General features: G+C 34.6%; 1 long non-coding RNA gene across 1 annotated transcript in view; it reads right to left on the reverse strand.

Moving 5' to 3' along the window:
• The window catches only part of LOC130010430 (uncharacterized), a 62,017-nt gene that overhangs the window by 7,970 nt on the left and 36,043 nt on the right, over window positions 1-18,004 (reverse strand). The window contains exons 4-5 of the long non-coding RNA XR_007675413.2: window positions 16,782-16,911; window positions 12,035-12,151 (exon numbers count right to left, since the gene is read on the reverse strand). This is a non-coding gene — a long non-coding RNA (uncharacterized LOC130010430). The remainder of the gene's footprint in view (window positions 1-12,034; window positions 12,152-16,781; window positions 16,912-18,004) is intronic.

Genomic DNA, 18,004 nt, shown 5'->3' on the forward strand with positions numbered 1-18,004 from the left:
CACCGCAGTCATCATATCGTAGTCGAATATCAGCTAATACGGCATGCAAAAAAAGATTGTTAATTTAACACGGTTAGACACGCAGATTTTGCTGTCTTACATTGAAAATATAACAAATATCAAAAATTGGCAGGTTTTTATATAATATAATAAACAGAGTTATTGCTGTACGATACATTACTTCATCAATATGTTTAACATTTTTAAGACATTCAAACTCATTCAAATTACGAACATTTCAAGATTTACACACATAGATGCTGGTCTTACCGTGGGCGAAAGTTTTGTCCATTAAAATATCCATTCCCATTCTGACAAATAAGTTTCACAATGCATTGTAAATCGGTAAATCACACCTGAAGTAATATATCTTCAGATTTAAATCACAAATGAATTAAATGCACACCTCGCCAGAAGTCAACGTCAACCTTGACGCAACAGGTACATTAACACGTATCGGTTGGATAATACCATGATGACCTACTCATTTTGGCACCAAAGAGTCTTGAGTCAATGCATACTGTCGATCAAGTTTCCAAATTACGTGAATTCGCACGTGTCATCAAAATGAATTGATAATTGACTATAATAGAAGCCCCTTTAACAACAAATTGTTACCATGTCGTAGTCTTGTAGACAATACTTTCATTCTGAATTGTCAGTAAGTAATCATTACCCAAAATAGTTGACCTCATCAAAAAAGAATAATTACAATTGGATTTTCACACTAAATAGGTGCGGTTGTCACAGCTAAATTACGAACAGGCTACGATGGATTAGGGTTAGGTTAGGGTTCCGATATCTTTCTTTAGGGTTAGGGTTGGGTTAGGGTTCATTAGTCCACCGATATCTATCATTAGGGTTGAGTTAGGGTTAGGTTTATTGATACCCACATTATAGTATTTCTTATAGCGGCGGACTGGTGAACCCCTCTCGGTGATAATATTTTTAATTTGGCACACAAATCATCCCTTGTAACTAACGCATGCTTTTTTGTTAGGCAATTTCCTTTGTTCTGTTTGATGTTCACTCTTTGATCAGTTACTATTAATCTAAGTTCTGTCCCGACAAGATCCCATTCATAAGATCGGGTTGTTAGGTGTTTTATTAAAGGTTCTTCGATATGTTCATTGATAATTATTGGAAAGAAACCGAACCGGATTATTATTTAGGATATTTATCGTCAACTGTATAAATACGGTAAGCAGTTTGTGCGTTGCATTTATAAGTTAAAGTATAAAAAGAAATATTAGAAGGGGCTAAATATGATATTTTTAAGCCTTTTACCTGTAACTGAAACGATTTGACGTGTTGATCTGTTTTGCAATGTGGGGAATGGGGAATCTGTAAAGTCAAATACGAAACTGAAATAAGTAAACAATCTTCCAGCTTCTATCCAATATGACTTTTAATTTTGGGGACATAAAGTACATGTATATATTGAACGTTGGGAGCTGAATCGTCATTTTAATTGAATTACCGTTAAAGGAGAAAATATCCCTTCCTAGCAATTTATGCTAATTCGTTTATTTCTACGAATATCGTTAAATTGTTGTTCATAATTAAAACGGATAATAAATCAGTATATAAAAAACAGCATATTTTAAGACATCCACGTGCAAATCGTTACCTTCTATATATATATGTGTTTATTGTCGTCCATTTTCAGACATTGTTATCAGAATTCACGAAACATGGTTTCATTGTCTGCTTGTCGGATCAACTAGTGACATAGAAAATTGCTATGTGTATGTGCTTTATGGTGTGATTCACGAATTAAATACCGATGTAGATGTACATTATAAATGAATAGAACATAACGGACATTTTAGGATATGAATACAATAATACATTGGTACACTTTAGTTAATAATCAAAACGGAATTTGAAAAGAGTTTTATGAATATATGAATTACCGGTGAACTAAAACGACTAATATACTCGTGATATCGTTCCATTAAATATTTCTTTCTTTCTAATAACGTTGTGGCAATATGGACTAAATTACTCTGACTATTTCAAATCACTATGGACTATAATCCGCCGCGAATTTGATATTTCCACCGACTATAATCCTCCGCGAATTTCAAATTTTCGCGGGCGATAATCCACCGCGAATTTTATATTTTCGCGGACTTTTTTCCGCCCAGAACGTCTCTGATTCCGCGGAGTGTATATGGGTAAAACACCGCGATTTTTGAGCGGAAAAAAACGCCCACAAGGACTATTTTCATACTTCCGTCTGAAGTGTACTTTAGGTTGATATATTCGTTATATCAACCGCTGATGACGTCATGACAGGTTGATATTAAATATCAACCGCTAATGACGTCATCTCAGGTCAATAAATTCGGCTCATATCAACCGCTGATGACGTAGATGATCGAAATAATACAAAAAAACACAGAAATAAATTTTTATTCCTTTGACAATTAAAATTTGTTATGGTACAGTTTCTAATATTCAGGACCGAAATAGACAGCGTACTTATCGACATACATGTATTTAGATCGGTTATCCATGTCTAAGACATCTTTCAGAAAGTAGTTATCGCCCAATAGTTCCTTTGTAAAGTATTTTTGGGTACAGTCCACTTCTAACAGTCGGTCAAATCCTTCTCTGAACATACCGAAAACCTTCAATCTCTGTCAGAATTCTTGGAAAAGAATGCCTTTTGGTCCAAATTTTCTGCAGGCTTTGGACAGATCCTTGTCAATATGTTGGCTAAAAAGGATTGATTATTCGCCTGACTTCGTATTACTATCGATTTTGTTTTTGCTTTCAATTCAATAGTCCAAATTGGCGACGTATAAACAAAAACATGCACGTAATTGCACGTGATTACTTCGGTAATTTTCGCTATTTGGCAGAAACTATTGAGCAATTATCCAATCGTTGTTGCCTTTTAATGGAAGAGTCCATTAAATTTAAGGGTGAAATGGCGTTGTATATGTCGGATATAAACCTACTCTCCCTCGGATTGATATGGTAGAGAACGCTTGGGCTTCGCCCGCGCGTTCTCTACCATATCAACCTTGGGTAGGTTAATATCCTATACATAAGAGTGCCGCTGTTGGCGCCACAGTGAGTCCCTCTGATGTATTTCATCATGTTGAGCGTTTTGGATGTGCGACTTACTATGCCATCGACATGTGGCTTCCAAGTTAGTTTTGAGTCGAACGTCATGCCAAGAAATTTGAATTGAACTTTTGTACTGTTCAGATTTAAATCGATTTTCCTGTTATTATCAGTCGGATGAAACAGTATTTCTACTGTTTTCCCCTCTGATATTTTGAAGCCCCAGTCATTTGCCCACTTGAAGATTTGTTCTAGGGTGTATTGAAGTGATTTGTTTGATTTTACCTATATCCCTGGATGCTTTCCAGAACGAGCTGTCGTCTGCGAATAGAGCCGATTCCATGTCCTTAATCCCATAACTCTGAAGATCATTTATCATGATGTTAAAAAATATTGGGCTGATAACGAATCCTTGCCGCGTTCCGTTTTCCATTTTGAATTTTTCGTTCAAGCAGTTCCCTACACGTACTCTGATATGCCTATCGTTGAAAAAATCTTCTATCCACTTGTACATTCGACCTTTGATTTTTGCGTTGTGGAGTTTGTGTAAAAGACCGTCCACCCATACAAGGTCAAAGGTCTTTGTTAAGTCAACGAAAATTGCACAAAGGTATTGTTTTGCTGTAAATGCTTTGGAGATGTCATGTTGCAATCTAATGATATGGTCTGCAGTAGACCTGTCGGAACGGTAGCCACTTTGCTGATTTGTGAAGATATTATTGCTTTCACAGTGATACTTAAGTCTGTTTGTAATTATTGTTTCTAATGTTTTACATAGAATTGATGTTAGACTGACTGGACGATACGATGTTGTTTCATTTTTGTCTTTGTTTTGTTTATGCAGGGGAATAACTGAGCCAGTCTTCCATTCTTGTGGTGTTTTTCCTTTTGACCATGGGAGATTAAAGATATCTAGGACTAATGCCAGTGCTTTCTCGGGTAGATTTTTTAGCATTGTGTATTTCAAACAGTCTAGCCCTTCTGCACTGTCAGTTTTAGCCCGCACTGCTTTTTTCAGCTCATCTATATTAATGGGACTATTGAGATCTGACTCATTGTCTGCATCTGCGTGCACTAATTTAAGTTGGTTTTTTAAGAATTTGTTTTTATTTGCCCTGAAAGCTTCATTGTGCTGGCTGTTGCTACAGCCGTCGGCATAAGTCTGACCTAACAAGTTTGCCTTGTGCGTGTTATTTAAGGCCGTTTCGGTTTATAAGTTAGTAAAGGTATATTTTGTCTTACTTTTTTTCCAGTGATGCCTGATATCTTGTTCCATACTGTTTTTATATTCGTTCGATCGTTAAGGGAGCCACAGAAGTTTTGCCAGTTTTCTACTTTAGCCTTTTGGATTTCTGTTTCTGCCGAAAGTTTCGCTTCAAGGTAGTCAAATCTAGTTTCTTCACTTGGCCTATGTTGAATTAAATGCCCTCATCTTCTGTTTTTAAGCACACATCGCCAGAAGTCATCGTCAACCTTGCTGAACACATGTACATTAACACATATCAGTCGGATAATACATGCTTGATGACCTTTTTATTTCGGCTCCAAAGAGTCTGAGTCAATGCATACTATCAGTCAAGTTTCCAAATTATGTGAATTCACACGTGCCATCAAAATGAATTGATAATTGACTATAATAGAAGCCTCTTTAACAACAAATTGTTAGCATGTCATAGTCTTGTAGACAAAACTTTTATTCTGAATTGTCAGTAAGTAATCATTATTCAAAATAGTTGACCTCATTATTAAAGAACAATTACAATTGGGACGTGACCAATCTGGATTTTCACACAAAATAGGTGCCGTTGTCATGGCTAAATTACGAACGGATTACGATGAATAGCACCCCCCACCCCCTACAATTTACATCATGTATTACCAGTAGGTTACAAAGGATTCTATTAATTTTATTTACGATAAAACTAAGGCTTTAAAAATTATGGATATAAAAGATAATTCAATTTTTGAATCGGTACAGACTTGAAGAATGGCGTATGCAGCATGTGAAAAGAATACTTAATCATCATATTTGCAGTTGACATATTCTGTCAATAAAATCATTCCTTTAACCGGTGGTGATAATTTGTTTAATTTGGCACAAAAATCATCCCTTATATCGCACCATGCCCCGTTAACTAAAGCATGCTTTTTTTGTTAGGCAATTTCCTTTGTACTCTTTGATGGGACTAATTGTCGCATCAGTTACTATTAATCTAAGTTCCGTCCTGACAAGATTCCATTCATAAGATCTGGTTGTTAGGTGTTTTATTGAAAGCTTCTTCGATATGTTCACTGAAAAAATGAAATTTAATATTTGTTTCTGTGATAATTATTGGAAAGAAACCGAACCGGATTATCAGTTAGGATATTTATTGTCTACTATTCAAATACGGTAAGCAGTTTGTGTGTTGCATTTATAAGTTAAAGTATAAATAAATATATATTTGAAGGGGCTATTTAAGATATGATATTTTTAAGCCTTATACTGGTAACTGAAATGATTTGAAATGTTGATCTGTTTTGCAATGTGGGGAATCTGAATCTTAAAGTCAAATACGAAATTGAAATAAGTAAACAATCTTCCAGCTTTTATCCAATACATGATATTTAATTTTGGGGACATAAAGTATATATTGAACGTTGGGTGCCGAATCGTCATTTTAATTGAATAACTGTTAAACTAAATATCGGGGAGAAAATATATCTTCCTCGCAAGTTATGCCAATTCGTTTATTTTTACGAATATCGTTAAATTCTTGTTCATCATTAAAAGACATTCACATGCATATCGCTAGCTTCTAAATATGTTTATTGTCGTCCATTTTCAGACAATGTTATCAGAATTCACGAAACATGGTTTCATTGTCTGCTTGTCGGATTAAATAATGACATCGAAAATTGCTATGTTTATGTGCTTTGTGGTACGATTGACGAATTAAATACCGATGTATAAATGAATCCAGCATTACGGACATTTTAAGAAATGAATTCAATAGATTGGTACACTTTAGTTAATTTTCAAAACGCAATTTGAAAAGAGTATTATGAATATATGAATTACCGGTGAACTAAAACGAATAATATACTTGTGATATTGTTCCATTAGATATGTATTTCTTTCTAATAACGTTGTGACAATATAGAGTAAATTACTCTGACTATTTTGAATCACTGTGGACCATATGTTTCCACCGACTACAATCTGCCGCGAATTTCATATTTTCGCGGACAATGATCCACCTCTAATTTATTTTTTCGCTGACCTTTTTCCTCCCAGAAAGTCTCTAATTCCGCTGAGTGTATATGAGAAAAACACCGCGATTTTTGAGCGGAAAAAACACCCACATGGACTAATTTCATACTTCCGCTTGAACAGTACTGTATCTTGTCCCAAAGCATAGACAAAGGAAATCGATTAGCTCTGCTTAGCTTCGACTCGAAATGTTAATCATTGAACTCAGTGAAGACATTCACCTAATGAACATCTACATCAAGTTTAAACATTCTACCCCAATTAAAAGCAGAGTTGTTATGTTCCAAAGTCTTGACCAATCAAATTGCTTATCACTCCTTAGCCTAAGCAGAAAATTCTCACCATCTAACTTAGTCATGGTAATGATATAATGAATCTATATTCGGGTTCCAGCGTTCTCTCTTCATTATTACCAAAGATATCGTGCCCCAAAGCATAAACCAGATTGCTTATCTCTGCTTACTGTAAGCAGACAATGATGATCATCGAATTCCATCAAGGCATTCACCTAATGAACACCTACACCAAGTTTGAACATTCTACCTCAATTAGAAGGAGAGTTATTGTGTTCCAAATTCTCGACAGCAAAAAATGTTCATTATCAAACTTAGTCAAGGTATTGATGTAATAAAGCTATACACCAAGTGTCCTCACTCTCACTTAATTAGAACTAAAGTTATCGTGTCCCAAAGCATCAACCAATCAAATTGCTTATCTCTGCTTACCCTAAGCAGAAAATTCTCATCTTCGAACTCCATCAAGGCATTCACCTAATTGACACCTAGGCCAAGTGTGAACTTTCTAACTAAATTAGAATGAGAGTTATTGTGTTCCAAAGTCTCGACCAATCAAATTGCTTATCACTCTGCTTACCCTGAGCAGAAAATGTTTATTATCGAACTTAGCCAAGGTTTTGATGTAATGAAAATATACACCAAGTTTCATCACTCTCACTTGATTAGAACTAAAGTTATCGTGTCCCAAAGCATCAACCAATCAAATTGCTTATCTATGCTTACCCTAAGCAGAAAATGCTCATCTTCAAACTCCATCAAGGCACTGACCTGATAAACACCTGCACCAAGTTTGAACATTCTAGCTCAATTAGAAAGAGAGTTATTGTGTTCCAAAAAGTGTTACGGACAGACAGACAGACAATCAAATTGCTTATCGCTCTGCTTACCCTGAGCAGAAAATGCTCATTATCGAACTTAGTCAAGGTATTGATGTAATGAAACTATACACCAAGTTTCATCACTCTCACTTAATTAGAACTAAAGTTATCATGTCCCAAAGCATCAACCAATCAAATTGCTTATCTCTGTTACCCTAAGCAGAAAATGCTCATCTTCGAACTCCATCAAGGCATTGACCTAATAAACACCTATACCAAGTTTGAACATTCTAGCTCAAATAGAAAGAGAGTTATTGTGTCCCAAACAGTGTGACGAACGGACGGACCGACTGACGAACACATTTTAATAGTCTGCTGCTTTCTTCGAAATATCAAAAGGGACTGAGATCTTTGGCATGTTTTAAGTTTCATCAAAATCAGATAAAAATGGTGACCTGTAGAGGGTCCACAACCTTTGTATTACACACTTCTACACAATTTGTGTACAAAGAGCAGCCATTTTGTCGGGCAGTTTCATTTCGATTATCCCGAAATACGAATTCAGGCAGTTTTGGCCTGATTTTCACGGAATTTGAAGTCAACAAACATAACGGTGTAACGGTGATATATTCAAACGTTTTTTACATCAGATAATAATTGTGACCTCTAGAGGGTCCACAAGCTAAAAACATGATTTTACGTACAATCAGAGGCCATAATTCAGGAAGTTACGATCCGATGTGCGCAAATATCAAAAGGAACCAATATCTTTGGGTTATAAACATGTAATTTAAGTTTCATTGAAATCGGATCAAAATTGTGACCTCTAGAGGGTTCACAACCTTGATTTACCAGATGTTTACACTATTTGCGTACGAGGGGTGGCCATTTTGTCCGGCAGTTTTGGTCCAATTTTCATGAAATTCAAACTCAGACAAAATTAGGGTGTAACAGTGATATATTCCAACGCTTTTTTTAAATCGGACAATAATTGTGACCTCTAGAGGGATCACAAGCAAAAAACGCGATTTTTCGTACAATCAGGGGCCATAATTCAGGAAGTTACTATTTGATATGTACGAAAATAGAAAGGAACCAAGATAATTGGGTTATAAACATGCATTTTAAGTTTCATCAAAATCAGATAAAAATTGTGACCTCCAGAGGGGCGGCCATTTTGTCCGTCAGTTTCATTCCAATTTTTACGGAATTCGAACTCAACCATCCTAAGGGTTTAACGGTGATATATTAAAACATTTTTTTAAATCGGATAAAAATTGTGACCTCTATGGGGTCCACACGCTAACCAGCGGCTGCCAGGCAGGATACGGCCACATTTTTGAGAGATGGATAGAGAACAAGCTAAAAAGAAAGTGATTTTTCCTACAATCAAGGGCTATAATTTAGGAAATTACAATTCGATATGCGCAAATATCGAAAGGAACCGAGATCTTTGTGTTATAAACTTATATTTCAAGTTTCAACAAAATCGGATAAAAATTGTGACCTCAACCTTGATATACCATATTTTTACACTATTTGGGAACGAACAGCGGCCATTTTGTCTGTAAATTTTGGGCCGGTTTACAAAAAATTCGAACTCAGCCATCCTTATGGTGCAACGGTGATATAATAATACGTTTTTTTAAATCGGATAAAAATTATGACCTCTATAGGTTCCACAAGCTAAAAACGTGATTTTTCGTACAATCAGGGGCCATAATTCAGGAAGTTACGGTCCGATATGTGCGAATATCGAAAGGAACCGAGATCTTTGGGTTATAAACTTACATTCCATGTTTCAACAAAATCGGAAAAAAATTGTGACCTCTATAGGGTCTACAACCTTGATATACCATATTTTTATGCTATTTGAGAATGAACGGCGGCCATTTTGTCTGTCAATTTTGGGTGCCGATTTTCACGAAATTCGAACTCTGCAGTCCTTAGGGTGTAACGGTGACATAATAATACGGTTTTTAAAATCGGATAAAAATTATGACCTCTATAGGGTCCACAAGCTAAAAACGCGATTTTTTGTACATTCAGGGGCCATAATTCAGGAAGTTACCGTCCGATATGCGCGAATATCGAAAGGAACCAAGCTCTTTGGGTTATAAACTTACATTTCAAGTTTCAACAAAATCGGATTAAAATTGTGACCTCCATAGGGTCCACAACCTTGATATACCATATTTTTACGCTATTTGAGAACAAAGGGCGGCCATTTTGTCTGTCAGTTTTCGGCTGATTTTTTTACGAAATTCAAACTCAGCCGTCCTTAGGGTGTAACGGTGATAAAATGATATGTTTTTTTTAAATCGGATAAAAATTATGACCTCTATAGGGTCCACAAGCTAAAAACGTGATTTTTCGTACAATCAAAGGCCTTGATTCAGGAAGTTACAGTCCGATATGCGCGAATATCGAAAGGAACCGAGATCTTTGGGTTATAAACTTACATTTCAAGTTTCAACAAAATTGGATAAAAATTGTGACCTCTATAGGGTCCACAACCTTGATATACCCTATTTTTAAGCTATTTGAGAATGAACGGCGGCCATTTTGTCCGCCAATTTTTGGCCGATTTTCACGAAATTCGAACTCAGTCGTCCATAGTGTGTAACGGTGATATAATAATACGTTTTTTTAAATCGGATAAAAATTATGACCTCTATAGGGTCCACAAGCTAAAACCGCGATTTTTCGTACAATCAGGGGCCATAAATCAGGAAGTTACGTTCAGATATGCGCGAATATCGGAAGGAACCAAGATCTTTGGGTTATAAACTTACATTTCAAGTTTCAACAAAATCAGATAAAAATTGTGACCTCTACAGTGTTCACAAGCTAAAAACGTCATTTTTCGTACAATCAGGGGCCATAATCCATAAAGTTACAGTCCGATACATGCCAATATCAAAAGGAACTGAGATCTTAGGGTGATAAACCTATATTTCAAGTTTCATTGAAATCGGATAAAAATTGTGACCTGTAGACTGTTCACAAACAATTGTGGACGGATGGACAGGGGCGACGACAATATACATCCACATGCGTATAAAAAGGTAATTTTTGTACAATAAGGGATCATAATCCAGGATGTTACTGTCCGACATGCGTCAATATCGAAAGGAACCAAGATCTTTGGGATATATTGGAATATAAACATATATTTTAAAGCTACGTTCCCAGAAAAGTATTTATCGGGTGGTTATTTTCAATAAAAGTATGGCAATGTTGTTATATATGGAAAGTAGAAATATCCAATCTTACTATAAAAATACTGGATTCCTTGAAAAACACTCATGGCGTGCATACAGGACAAAAATGTAAGGATTTCCCTAATAGACAGCCCGACAATTAGGAGTGTCAAAGGTTGCACGCGGAGATTGAGCGCTTGATGTACATTTTGATAAACTTTATGAAGAATTAGACGTAAAACACTTTCTGAGATAAAAACCACGGAAAAAGATGTGGGCAGTGGATAATCTGAAAATTTAATTAGGCTTCGATATTTGTAATAAATAGTCAGCGATTAAAGACAACATCGTCTTGCATATGCAATGAATTCTCCGCCAACTTCGCTTGAATTGCTAGGTACCGGGAAAGGTAAGTCACATGACACAAACATGACCTCTTTTGATTGATTTTTTATAGCCAGAGTATTCCCCGACAATTGAGAAGGATTTGAAGCAAAATTGTGATAAATTAATTAGTTTGAATATGTTTTTAGTCCAAATATATCATCAAATCACCCAGTTTGTACCCGGGAATGTATCTTTAAGTTTCATCAAAATTGGATAAAAATTGTGACCTCTAAGAGGGTCCACAAACTTTTCTTCTATTTGTGTTTAACATCCGCTTCCACCGATAGTGATATCGCTTAGAAGTTGTCTTATTATTTGAACATTTAACGATTCTCAAAACATTAGTTTTATTATAGTTTATTGCCGTCGGCTAATTTCCAATTGCTGTATAGTGTATTTATTATCTATTTTTATGATCATATTTTTCGATATTTGAAGTTTTTGGCGATATTCGATAAACCACTATATCGATCATTTTTGGCCACATGATATCGTAGTTGGGTCTGAAAATACCATATTGCGATAAATGACTATATCGAGAATATCGTACAGCCCTAATCTGACCAGTTTGGGTCATTTGAGCATATGCATATTACTTCGTCCTCAGAAAGGACCACATGATCAATTCCTCATTTCTGATTTGTCATTCTAATATTTGATACATATTTTTAACATGTTAAATACATTCACTTAAAATTTGGAAGTGATTTCTGCCACTCACTTCACTGCAAAATTCAGTTGTTGCTTTTAGCATGTTTCTTATATATTATCAATATATGATCAATTCCTCATTTCTGATTTGTCATTCTAATATTTGATACATATTTTTAACATGTTAAATACATTCACTTAAAATTTGGAAGTGATTTCTGCCACTCACTTCACTGCAAAATTCAGTTGTTGCTTTTAGCATGTTTCTTATATATTATCTTGTAATTTTGGAAGGTCTTACTTTCTCCTCTATTAGATTGGATGCAATGATTTAATGATCAAACTTACTAGTTCTTCTCCAGGTTTCTTTCTAATGGTTGCTAGTTCTAGTGATGCTGGTTGTACTACTAATGGATCTTTAGATGACATGACTAAACCATCACATATATCAGCTAATATACCACACTATATAATTATACATACGTTAAATAATATATATCTGTGGTTTAATATCGGGCATTTATGTGAATGTTTCAAAAATAGTGGTTTAATGGAAAATATATCACATAAATATTAATGCTCATCAAAATTTGGTAACAGAAATAACCAGCGGCTGCCAGGCAGGATACGCCCACATTTTCAAAGAGATGGATAAAGATCAAGCTACAAACAAACTCGATTTTTTGTACAATCAGGGACAATGATCCAGAAAGTTATGGCCTGAAATGTGCAAATATCAAAAGGGACTGAAATCTTTGGGATATCAAGATATGTTTTAAGTTTCATCAAAATCGGATAAAAATTGTGACCTCTAGAGGGTCAACAACCTTCGTATTACACACTTCTACACAATTTGCGTACAAAGAGCGGCCATTTTGTCGGGCAGTTTCATTTTGATTTTCCCGAAATTTCAAATTCAGTCTTCATTATGGTGGAATGGTGATGTATTTAAACGGTTTTTAAAATCGGAAAAAAATTGTGACCTCTAGAGAATCTGCAAGCTAAAAATGCGATTTTTCGAACAATCATGGGCCATAATCCAGGAAGTTAAGTTCAGGTATCCGAGATTATCAAAAGGAACTAAGATCTTAGTGTGTAATGGTGATATATTCACACGTTTTTTTAAATCGTATAAAATTAAAAATTGTCACCTCTACAGGGACCACAAGCTAAAAACATGATTTTTTGTTCAATCAAGGGCAATAATTCATGAAGTTACGATCTAATATGCTCGCATATAGAGAGAAACCAATATATTTGGGTTATAAACATGTATTTCAAGTTTCATCAAAATCAGATCAAAATTGTGACCTCTAGAGGGTCCACAACCTTGATTTACCAGATGTTTACACTATTTGCGTACGAGGGGTGTCCATTTTGTCTGGCAGTTTTGTGCTTTAAGTACTGGATTTATTTTTGGTATACTACTTCTTAAGGACTATAACTTTCGATAGCAGAAATTGGAGTTTTAAAATTTTTAGAATTTTTTGTGATATAGACAGTTTTAGTTTTAAATGTCATTTTAAGTGAACACTAATTATGATCACCTACACAAAACAACAACTTTTATCCCTGAACTGTAATCAAATCCTCAGTAAGACTGAATTGTTTAGTGAGTTCCCTGAGTTAAAACCTAACCAAAGTTTATATCTCACACCAAGAGTAAGAATCACCTATAAAACTAAAAGACAGAGAAACAATAGAGGAGTTAACCTGACCAATTTGACAGAAGTGAAATTTCAGTCATCTCAAAATGTTAAATGCGACAATATAAATATGAAAAACCTGATTTATGTTGAAAGGCAGAAGACAAATAATTCATTCAAATGTGAAAATAAATTCCAAGTAAGTCTATTTAATGCAAGGTCAGTTAGGAATAAATCTCAGGAACTTAACCAATATGTTTGTGACAACAATTTGGACATTTTTGCTATAACAGAAACATGGTTATCAGCAAATGCAGACACTGCTTCAATCACCGATCTTGTACCAAATGGATATTCCATCTTTCATCAGCCAAGACCAACACGCGGAGGAGGGGTTGCTCTGATTTTCAAGTCCAGTCCTGGTGTTACAGTTCAGAAACCGATTAAGTTTACAACTTTTGAATATCTTCACACAATAATATCTGTTATGAACGAAAGATTATCTGTTATTGTCATTTATCGTCCACCTAGCAGAGATGCTGAAACTGTCTCGAACTTTTTTAGTGAATTTCCCAGTGTTTTAGACAAACTTGCTTGTTCGGGCAATAGACTTCTACTTCTTGGAGATTTTAATTTTCACCTGCAGGATCTTACCGATACAAACGCTGTTCGATTTAATGACTTACTTAGAGCATATTCCCTTTGTCAGCATGTTTCAGTTCCCACACATAATCGTGGTAATATTTTGGATTTAGTTATATCTAGAGACTGTGAAAATCTTATTCATAACGTAAGTGTTTCGAATAATCTCATCTCTGATCATTTTCCAGTTAATTTTAATCTGAGTATTCGGAAGCCTCCACTTCAAACTAAAACACTCACTTTTAGAAACTTCAAGAAACTTGATAAAGGGTGTTTTATTAATGAACTTCAGAATGCTAATTATTTCTCAATTTCTCAACTCGAAGATGTCAATGAAAAAGCCAGTGCTTATAATAGTATAATAGTAGATGTTCTTGATCAAATTCTACCACTCAAGTCCAAAACTATTACTATCCGACCAAATAATGCTTGGTTTACTGATGAGTTACTTGAACTAAAAAAGTCGAAAACTAAGGCGGAGAAAATTTGGTATAAGACCAAACTTCATGTTCATAAGGAAATCTTTAAATCTAAGACGAATGGACTCAACTATAAAATAAAAGAGTGCAAGAAATCATATTTTTCTAATAGAATTGAAAACAGTAAAAATAAGCAACGTGAATTATTTAAAATATCAAAATCTCTTCTTGATCATACACATGGTCAAACAATTCTACCAGAATCTGATAATCAATTTGAACTTGCATGTAAATTTTCAAACTATTTTTCAGAGAAAATTCAAAGAATCCGCTCGGAATTAAAACCAACGCTATTAGCAGGCGGTGAAAATCACAATTGCGATTCTCAAATCCCTCCGACTTTGTGCAGGTTTCAGACTGTCAGTGAGAATGATATTAAAAAATTAGTGAAAGAATCTTCTAAAACCACTTGTTCCTTGGACCCAATTCCATCCAAATTCATAGTGGATAATCTTAATGTGTTTTCTCCGGTTATTACCGATATCATCAATTCTGCTATAAGTGAAAATTGTGTCCCTGATGTATTTAAGCATGCCATTGTTTTTCCTTTAATCAAAAAGCCCAGTCTTGACATAAATCTTAAAAGAAACTACAGACCAGTATCTAATTTAAGTTTTATATCGAAGCTTTTAGAACGTTGTATTTCAAAACAGTTAGTGTCCCATATAATAGCTTTATTCAACGTCCGCTTCCACCGAAGTGACAAGAGCATTGCAGTTAGGCAAATGAAATTTAAATGTTACTCACGCACATCATTCTGCGGGAGTAAATACATGTACTCGCCTCACTCGCGCAAGTCTATATTTACGTGAGTAGTCATCTACTCGCCTCCAATTTGCTCGTGGCAAGCCCTGAATTCGTGTGTGTAAAACTGTTATATCCCAATCACTAACTGCAAGAAACATAGGAGCCATCTTTGACTCACATTTTACAATGGAAAATCATGTTAATAATATTTGTAAGAATGGCTATTATAATCTGCGCAATATCAGCAGAATACGTAAATATTTATCTGTTGATGCTACTAGAACTTTAATTCAATCTCTTGAAATTTCACGTCTTGATTGTTTGAACTCCTTGTTAACTGGTCTACCGGATAAGCTACTTTCAAAACTACAAAAACTGCAAAATTCTGCAGCACGTCTGGTTACTGGTGTGGGTTATCATGAGCACATAACTCCAATTCTTTACACCCTTCATTGGCTTCCTGTATCATTCAGAATTGATTTTAAAATATTGTTAATTACATACAAATGTCTCAATGGTTTCGCACCCCCATACTTATCTGAATTGATACAAATCCGCACTTCGGTGAGAAACACAAGATCCTCTAGTGACGATTTACTTTACAGTTAGTACAACCTCGAGCCAGACTAGCATCCTATGGCGAGAGGGCCTTTTCATTTTATGCACCGTTAATTTGGAATAAATTACCTTATCTTATTCGGAAATCACCTTCCATCATTACATTCAAATCGCACTTGAAAACTCATTTATTCAAACAGGCTTTTTACTGATTTTACACATTTGACTGTTTTATGGGTAGTTTTAAAAAATTTATGTCATTTTTACATTGTCTCTCTCTTCTTACTTTTAGGAACTGTTTTTTTTTTTAGGAACTTCTTTTTTATTATAAATTGAATTTTTAGGAACTTCTTTTTATTATAAATTGTATTTTACTTTTTTATTGTTAAGCGCATCTGAACACTTTGGTGAAAGATGCGCTATATAAATGAATTAAATAAAAATAATAATAATAATAATAATAATAATTATAATAATAATAATAATATAGGGTCCACAAGCTAAAAATGTGATTTTTCGTACAATCAGGGGCCATAATTCATGAAGTTATGGTCCGATATGTGCAAATATCAAAAGGAACCGATGTCTGTAGGTTATAAACATACATTTCAAGTTTAAAAGAAATAGGATAAAAATTGCGACCTCTACAGTGTTCACAAGCTAAAAACATGATTTTTCGTACAATCAGGGGCCATAATCAATGAAGTTACAGTTCGATATATGCCAATATCGAAAGGAATCGAGATCTTAAAATGATAAACCTATATTTCAAGTTTCATTGAAATCAGATAAAAATTGTGACCTGTAGGGTGTTCACTAACGTCCGGCCAGGGGGCGACGACAATCTACCTCCACATGAACATGTGGGCGTATAAAAATACTAAAATTGTAACATAGCTCTTCTCTCTTTACAGTTTTGATATTAAGTGCAATCATATTCCTCAAAAGCCAAAATTTTTAAAATTTCAGTGTTTCAAAGAAAAAAACATTCAGTACATCAGAAAAAAAAATAAGTACACATACATCTTTCATAATTTGATCTTCTGCATCATGCATTTGTGTGTCTCTTTGTGATACAGTGACTAAACCAATACCAAACTTTAATATCGTATTCCTCAATAAACATAAATCATAAATTCCTTCAAATGGGGCCCTGATAAAAAAAAAAGATAGGTTGCCAGGTAACAAAACATACACCCACAGCAGCTAAATCGTCCGAGCAGTCGACAAGGGTTGTCACATATTTATTCTTTTGTAATTAGTGGAATTTAATAGACAATTTCATACAGATTACATTATAATTTTCGTCGTTTGAGGGTTCACAAGGTTCTTAAAAACTAAAACAAGGGCCGTAACTCTGGAAGTATTCTACAGAAATTGTTGAAATTCGACAGGCTTTTTCGTTTTACTAATTCAAATAATGCATATAAATTTCATACAGATCGGATGATAACTTTTGTCGTTCGAGCATTCACAAAGTTCAGCAAAGTAAATCAAGGGCCATACTCTAGACGTAATTGCTGGAAATTGCTGAAATTCAATAGGCTTCTTCATTTCACTAATTTAAATGATGCATATGAATTTCATACAGATTAGGTGATAACTTTTGTCGTTCAAGTGTTCACAAGATTTAACAAAGTTAAACAAGGGCCATAACTCTAGATGCAATTAACGGGCCATAACTCTAGACGTAATTGCCGGAAATTGCTGACATTCAATAGGCTTCTTCATTTCTCTAATTTAAATGATGCATATGAATTTCATACAGATTAGGTGATAACTTTTGTCTTTCAAGCGTTCACAAGATTCAACAAATTTAAACAAGGGCCATAACTCTAGATGTAATTAACGGAAGTTTGCTGAAACTCTATAGGCTTGTTCGTTTTACTAATTTAAACGATACATATAAATTTCATACAGATGGGATAATAACTTTTGTCGTTAGAGCAATTACATGGTACAACAAAGTCAATTTCAAACAAATCGGATGATAACTGTTGTCATTAGAGTGTTCACAAGATTCAACAAAGTGAAACAAGGGCCATAACTCTAAATGTAATTAACGGAAATTGCTGAAATTCAATAGGCTTCTTTGTTTTACTAATTTAAATGATGCATATAAATTTCATACAGATCGGATAATAACTTTTGTCGTTAGAGTGTTCACAAGGTGCAATTCAATAGGCTTCTTTGTTTTACTAATTTAAATGATGCATATAAATTTCATACAGATCGGTTAATAACTT

The sequence above is a fragment of the Patella vulgata genome, chromosome 2, assembly GCF_932274485.2.
Source record: "Patella vulgata chromosome 2, xgPatVulg1.2, whole genome shotgun sequence".
NCBI classification, from domain to species: domain Eukaryota; kingdom Metazoa; phylum Mollusca; class Gastropoda; family Patellidae; genus Patella; species Patella vulgata.